The sequence below is a fragment of the Cornus florida genome, unplaced genomic scaffold, assembly GCF_030987335.1.
Source record: "Cornus florida cultivar Cherokee Brave unplaced genomic scaffold, ASM3098733v1 CherokeeBrave_3.0.0_Hap2_Chr08, whole genome shotgun sequence".
In the NCBI taxonomy this organism is placed as follows: domain Eukaryota; kingdom Viridiplantae; phylum Streptophyta; class Magnoliopsida; order Cornales; family Cornaceae; genus Cornus; species Cornus florida.
This window is the reverse complement of record NW_026775578.1, coordinates 43862842-43871146: the sequence shown is the minus strand read 5'-3', so window position 1 is coordinate 43871146 and position 8305 is coordinate 43862842.

Below are 8305 nucleotides of genomic sequence, written 5' to 3'. Positions count from 1 at the left end.
TTACATTGCTGGCTTCGAGAAGTCTCACAGTTGAAGCAAACACTGCAATTTCAGAATTCAGATCCTCCACATCATCTACCCAATTTATGTTTTCTCCCATGGACTGATTGAATGGTGAGTCATGTGGGTTAGTTGCGGTTGAAATTGCAATTTGAACAATGCTGGTTGAAATAGGGTAACATCATTTCCAGAAGTCGCAACGTTGTTGTCGTTTTTTTGGACATACATAATACAACATTCATTTGTTTCTGCTTTTTTTTCCTGTGATTTTAACGTGTGTCATATTATCTACATCTCCATACCAACAACTTTTATTCATATATCTAATGTCGTGTAACTAGTTAGTTGGTTCGTTGGAAAATGGCACCCGGATATGAATAATCAACAAAGTACCATAACTTTGGAACTCAAATATAATATATTCAAAGAGTTACGCAAAAAATAGAAAACATAAGAACAAATTAATGTGGTGTAGTGGTGCAAAATAAGGTGAACTTGAGTACAAAATATAGAGGAATAAAATGTAAAGGAAACGCATGCAAACAAAACTCTTAATTCTCTAACCGTCGTGAACACATTCATTGGCCTGAATTTTTTTCGATTTGCACGACTGTTGTTTGAGGAAGCCATTGTAGTTTATTGATTATAGCTTCTAAGACTTGAGAGTAGTGACGAATAAGAGGGTTTAACGATAAAGATGGATGTCCCGGGATTAGTACAAAACGATTACGAATGTTAAATATAGGAAATTCTGAATTTATAGGGGTTGTATTCCAAACGTCACTGACAGCCCAACCCAACAGTTGTTATGGCAGTTTTGTATTTGAAAATTTAAAAGCCAAACTATGCAATTTATTAATATTTAAAAAAAAATTATATATAGGGGTTGCAGTATTTAGTGAGGAGATATTGATGAGCAAGAAACATTACTTCAATACTCATATTAAAAATATACATGTATTTTATATTAAATTTAGTTGATGAAATATCACATTGTAAACATCAATATCCCAATATATACATCATCTACCACATATAGGTAACGCACTTCCAAAATAATATCCACATTTACTTAGACATGTCATCATTTATTTGCATAGTAATGAATACAACCAAACAATAAGAGAACCCAATAGTTTAGTTAAAATTTAAAATATGTAGTCTTACAAATCCTAATTTATTTTAACAACACCATAACAAACCATATTGTGTAATACATGACATTTGTTTCACAGAAATCGTATAAGGGCTTTTACAACAAATATAATACGTCTATATAATTACTTGAAAACTTTCCTTGCAACAGCATGACATTTAAATCACACCAACAATGATGACAAGTAATGATTTCCTCGTTAAGAATCCAACATCGCTAGTTAATATGTTTGCCTTCTTGGCAATATTGAGGGATATGTTCAAAAAATCTAGTATTCTAGCATTTCTCCTTTTTAATCATTGTAAACATTTTTTTCTGCTCAGTCTTCAACGCTCCCCTAAGTCGTTTATTTGTCCATAACAAATTTAATAAATGAATTCCGGCCTCCTTCTGTATTTCATCTTCAAACAGTAACACAATACACATGACATATATACACTCAACTCCACCTTTACGCAGGAATACTAACCCTCTGGTTTGGTTGTACATAATCCATTCAACCTACGTTCATACAAGAATATATTATAAGTTAAATTTGTAAAGGAACAATTTATGAAAAATATTTAACTTTAAAATGGTATAAATCGTACCACACTCCTTATAAACCTTGCATCATTATTTCCAGACTCAAAATAATGATGTTCGTACATACGCCTCTTTCCAATTACATGCCCTGGGCCCTTACTTGCCAGTATATGCTCTGCTACATCATAATTCTCCCACGAAGAGATCTAAGATGCATCCCTAAGTTATTCCATTTCCCTAAAACCACATGTAATACCCCTAATTTTAAAATGGTAGTCTCGGTATTTTTATTAATTGTTTTAATTATATTTTTAATTTTTATTTGTTTTCTTGGCAATTTGTTTAATTATTTATTTGAATTAATTGATTATATGTTTACCTGAAATACTTGTTTATTTAAATTGTGTGCTAAATGATGTGTATTTATTGTTTACATGTTAGGTGTTTACTTGTAATTATTTGTTAAGAATTAAATGGTTTAAATGTTATCTTATTTATTTTATTTTATTTTATTTTAAGGATTATGGTTAGTAGTAATGGACCAAACCAATGGGTCGCATGGACTACTTGGATAGGTCTAAATGGGTATGGATACTACTCATGGATGGTTGTACATATATATATGTCTATATATGTATATAAGGATATTATTATAATGGTAGCTATTATTATTAATTACTGATTAATAGTTATATAGTTGATATATTATATATAATTATAAGTTATATATATTATATTATATGTAATATTATCACGTTGAGGCAGACAGAGTATGTATGTATATATATGTGATACCTCCGGATTTCCGGATGCGAGTTGGCCAGGCCCACGCTCGATAACCCGAGGATATCAAATCAATTAGCAATCTAATGAACACGGAATACAATATAGGAAACAGGAATGAATAAAATTTTGCTGAAAGAACTAAAATGAAAATCCTTTAATGGAAAAAACCTCCTAATAAACTTTATATGCAAGAACTCGTTAGAATACACCAACTTCTCCTTTACTTCTAATACAACTCGGGAATCCATCTCGTGGACCCCTACTAAAAATATTCCAATACTGAACATGAACAACTACTAAGAAAACCAATGATCATAATGAGAAGAAAATACTCCTACGTCGTCGGTGGAGTGAATAATTGTATCTGCTCAGCATGATTAAGCTTTAAGCCTGGAACTGACGAACACCTGTAAAAATAAGAGTGGGTCAGGCCCACATGCAAGTTCTATCCTAACTGCAATCCCAACAGTGACCCGATACGCAGATACACCCTAGATATCTAAGCAATAGCTATCTAGTCCATACATATATAAGTATCCACACTAAGGGACATTCACTGGACTATGTAGGGGTCTCAACCTGAATAGAAGGCAACATGCAAAAACGCACCCAAAGGTGGGCATGAGTACCTAGACCTAACAGGGTACACCTCAACCTACTATAACCAGCTACGCATCCACTACATATATGCACCCTAACCAACGAGTCTGAGACTCAAGCTCATCTCGCGATACCATAATCATATATTTAAAATCCGTCCAAACCAGAGTATGTCATTCAATTTCTTTGTTGATCTGACATAAGACGTATAATCAGTTAACCACTCAACGTATTCAGTTGATATGAGTTAACTCCAAACAACAATAAATCCAAATGGTCACTCAACTTACTCAGTTGATCTGACTTAAACAAAATTAGGATTCAATATTTTACAATCCCTTCCTTTAATCCAATAGGTTAGGTTTATGCGTTTTGAGCTAAACTATCCCTAGTATGACACCGTCCCATACCGGTGCATACAATCCTCCATATCCATGTAATTGACAGAATATATATTAATCCAGCAATTAAAATCTAAAACCATGTAAAAATTACAGACTATGATAAGTAGTACAGCAATTTAATATCCAAAACCAAAAGCCAGGTAATTGCAGAATAGTTCATATAATACTTCAGCAATTTCAATTCAAAGCCATCATCCAGTTAATTGTAGAATAATATATACGATTTCACAATTAACATCCAAAACCATGTAAATTACAACATATAAATTAAATTTTAGCAATTCATAGTCCAAACCAATATTCAAATAATTGCATAACTGTGTTTAACATTCAGCAATTCAAACCCAAGCTTATAACCATATAGTTGCAGGAACCGATTTAATAGTTCAACAAATAGCATCCCGGGCATGCATAGATCAGAACTAATAATTAAATGACCTTCTCATGCATTTTAAACAAGTTTAATAATCATGCTAAATCCGATCAAATTGCTAAACTTTAATTAAGCAATTAATCCGTCTTCCATCCGTTAACAGCATAGAAAGTTCATTAATTTTATATTGTTTGTCCCATTGATTTAGAAATCAACTTTAATCAGTTCAAGGTTTTAATCACACCCAAAATTAAATATTTAACCCCTCTGTGAAATCCCATTAAATTTCTGAAATTTAAACAAGCCACTCAGTTCCTTTCTTCTGTTAATAGCATACACAGTTGCATATTTTTACACTGCTTCATCCTTTATCATAGAAACTTAAACCATGCAATAATAAGTTTAATAACACTTAGAATTAACCATTTAGACCCTCTGTAAAACCCCAGAGTCAACAGAACAGTTCCCATGCTCTAACAGTAAATAAACTGTTCGTAAAAAAAAAAATTCAGAGAACACTATTGAAAAGAGCCTTCTCCAAAAAAACTGGAAAATGCTCTAAACCACCTAGAGCCTTCTCTAAAAAAACTAGAGAAGGCTCTAAATCACCTAGAGCAGGCTCCACATTTTAGAGCCTTCTCTTTCTCCCTTTGAGCCTTCTCCTTTGCTTCCTATTCCACCTGCATAATTGCATCTCTTATGCACTGAAAGCTTATAACAATACCTAGATTGCATGTTAATCATCTTAGTCTACTTCCCACACAATTCCATACTCAAGAATCGTCCACACAGTGCACCCAAAAATCCACAATCGAACCAAACAATGCACAAAACTGCTTCTGTAAACAAATAGGATCACAGAGCCTTTTCCAAAATAGTGGAGAAGGCTCAATTTGCCTAGAGCCGGCTCTCCAACAAGGGGGAGCCGGCTCTCCTTGCCTAGAGCCGGCTCTCTCCATGGGAGAGCCGGCTCTCTCCCTTTTGAGAGCCTCGACTTTGTTCCCTCTTCGTTTCCGACCATCTGCCTCGTCTCCGGCCCTTTCCTACCCCTCTGTTCTTCCTTAAAACTTGTCCTCACTGTCTAATATATATACAATGTTAATCCCCAGTCCTTAATTTACCACAGTACAAGTTAATATAGTGATATAAAATAACGACCAATTTAATACTTTGAAACAAACAACGAAGAACAGAGTTGCAAGAATTGTTTTCAGACAATATGCACATATACAGATGATCTAATTAACATATTCCAAGCATGTAAGATTCAATTAAAATTCAAATACAATCCTAGAGATCATCAAAGGATGCACAGAACACGGGCAAAGGGAGAGAGACAGAATAGAACTTGCCTTTCGGTTTCGATTTGAAACCTTTCAACATCGTCTTCTTAAAAGGTTTTCCGACGACCTTAGTTGCCGTTGAGTCTCCTCTACTGCTCTTGGTTTAACCCCACAAGCAACTCAGTCCTTTCTCCTTGGTCCAACCTTTAATGCATAACGGAAATCCTAACGAAACTCTCTCTCTCTTCCACACAATACCCTCTCTGTTTCTCTATGTCTTTATATACGAATAGGGTTTTAAAAAACCCCTTGCAAAATAATCACAGTATATTTATAGGCATATATAAAACCTACGTCTACTTATATTCAGAGATGGAATCACAACTAAACCCTAGTCGGCCAATTTTGTTATACGATTTAAAACCCTAGAATTTATAATACACCTTAAATGACCGTAATATTATAATTTAATTAATAATAATTACCAATTATTAACCTAATCCACATATACATATATACCCATATATACATGTATATATTTCCATGGGTATATACTGTACCCATTTACACTATCCAAAAGTCCGTGAATCCTAACCAAGCCCAACCTTGTTTTAAAAAATAAATAAATAAAACAATGGATTTAATTAAACATTTCAAAGGCCTCTTAAGTATATAATTCAATTAGAACAAAGAATTCAATTAACCAATTAAACATTCCAACACAACAACTAATCATTTAAATCAAATAAAAAAAATAATTAAACACAAAATCGAATAAACACACAAAAATGCCCTAAAAATAATTTGAATTACAATTTTATCCTTTTGAAAACTAGGGGTATTACATTCTTCCCCCCTAACAAAAGGAATTCTGTCCTCGGAATTCATGAAACTCTGAATTATTGTTATTAAAATTCATTTCCATTCCGTTGTGGATTCTGCCTCTGTGTATGGGCTCCACGTAATTCCAAATCCTTCTAGAAAAATTCATAGTTCTTATTATTAAGAAACATCATAAATGTACAACTCCTAGGTTGTATCTAACAATGACTCAATCCTACCCCATATATATTTAAGGGTAACAATCCTTATTCCTCCAAGTTCCATATAATAATTGCACCAATATGGTATACAATAACAAAAGCCAACACAGAATTTTACAACGAACTAAAACACACATAGTCATAGCATGCATTGCATACGCATACCTTAGTTTAAAACCCACCCATCAAGATATACCAATTAACATGTCCTTACATCAACCGGTTTACTTAACCAATTATTTGAGGTCTCAATATACTTTAATCATCCTAGTGCATTGGAATAAGTGACAAAAATTTACATCACCCTTACTCTGACAACCTTAACAGAAATTAATCCTCTAGTACCTTAAGCTCTATCTGAATAAGGTAACACCTCCACTAAGATCAACCCCAATATTTGAAGTTGACTTCCTTAATTTCCTCGTTAACAGCCAGTGTCATTATTATACAGGCTAAAACTCTAACTGTGAACTCAACAACGAACCGAAAGATATTCATATCTTATTAGTTATTGAAAGCATCTACATCTATATTCCCTTCCACCAAACAGAACTTAATTTAAAGTGTGAATCACCTCTTTGATGCATCAAAGTCATCCCATAATCCACTTTATCCATATGAACTAATGTTCTACTAGTTCAAATTAAACTAAAAATGGAGTTGATTTCATTAGAAATCAACCGGTATCCCATCCAGAATCCAGATCCTTTGGTAAAATCAGCAATCCCTCAACTAAATCATTGAAGGCAAAGTCAGTTTGTCCCTCCTCCTGATCCTCCAAAAAATCTGCTCCACATCGTGAAGCATCATGCTTCCACCAGAATGCAGAATGAACTAAGTGTTGTGAACTTCAGTCCTTACATCCTCCTCTCAATCTGTCTACTAAAAGTACCATTAGTCTGGTACCACCAGCTTCTGTCTGCACCCGTTACTTAATTTAAAGAATCATTATATAGGTGTTCAGTTTCATCATCCTATCTTTGACACACCCTAGTTCGTTAATATAATTAAGTGTCAATTAGACTCCTTGTCCCGCTTCAAAAGCTTAAGAAACATTTCCCATCCTCCATATAGTCATCAATGTCCTAACAACAACTAATTGTTGCCAATAATAACCCTAAAAAAAAAAATTCCACATTTTATACAGTGTCGAAACTTTGGTTCCTCCTCTAAGTGCAACACCAGTAACTCCTTCAAATGACACCCTCGAAAAAAATCATGTAATGATTATGAATAGATTGATGAAGATTTAATCAGCCCACAATTCTCACTTGGCGTCATTCCAATAAGTACCAACCAGCCCGAAATCCTCTATCCGAACCATAGTGGTATTACAGTGATCTTTACCTACCACAACCTCACGAATTCCCAAAACATTAACAACCACCATTCTTATAGCATTGTACAAACGAATCCCTACCTAGCATAGAGCATATCAAACTAATCATTGTAGATTATTTGACTCGTATTAGTAGTTTAACCATCCCTTCCCAAGTAGCATATCATATTAATGCATATCCAGGTCCAATAGATTGGCTAGAAGTTTGTATCTCTACCCAATCCTATGACCCTATATCCACAAATCCTAGCGCATATAACGCTATTACTCCATGTTATTACAATAATAGTTGGCTGACATACTTGTGTTCCCAACCAATCCATACTCCCAATCCGGACTAATTAACAAAAATAAAACACGTAATAACAAAACTGAAACACGTAACAATCAAAGATGAAACACGTAGTACACACAATACACAAAACAACCAAAATATAACTCTACTTAAGACATATTTCATTCCAGAGAAGAAATCCTCCTTTGAACTCAAGTTCGTAAAAGTTCATTCCATAGTTTCGTTGGTAATTATCCAACCTTGAAACTTATCCATTAACCGTAGCTTAACTGCACAATCGTTTGCTTAAACAAATATCCAAAGGCTTAACCCTCATCCTCCTAATATGCGGAATGTAAACCGTCTATCGTGGCTTTACAAACCAACTTAGAATGTCACAACCTAATCCCCATACTCTCCGGAATGTGATATAAAATCACGTCTTTGTTCTGGTAAGATCTCCATCCGATTCCCAAACTCCTAAAGAGTACTTCGCAAATAACTCCCGGAGAGATGTTACGA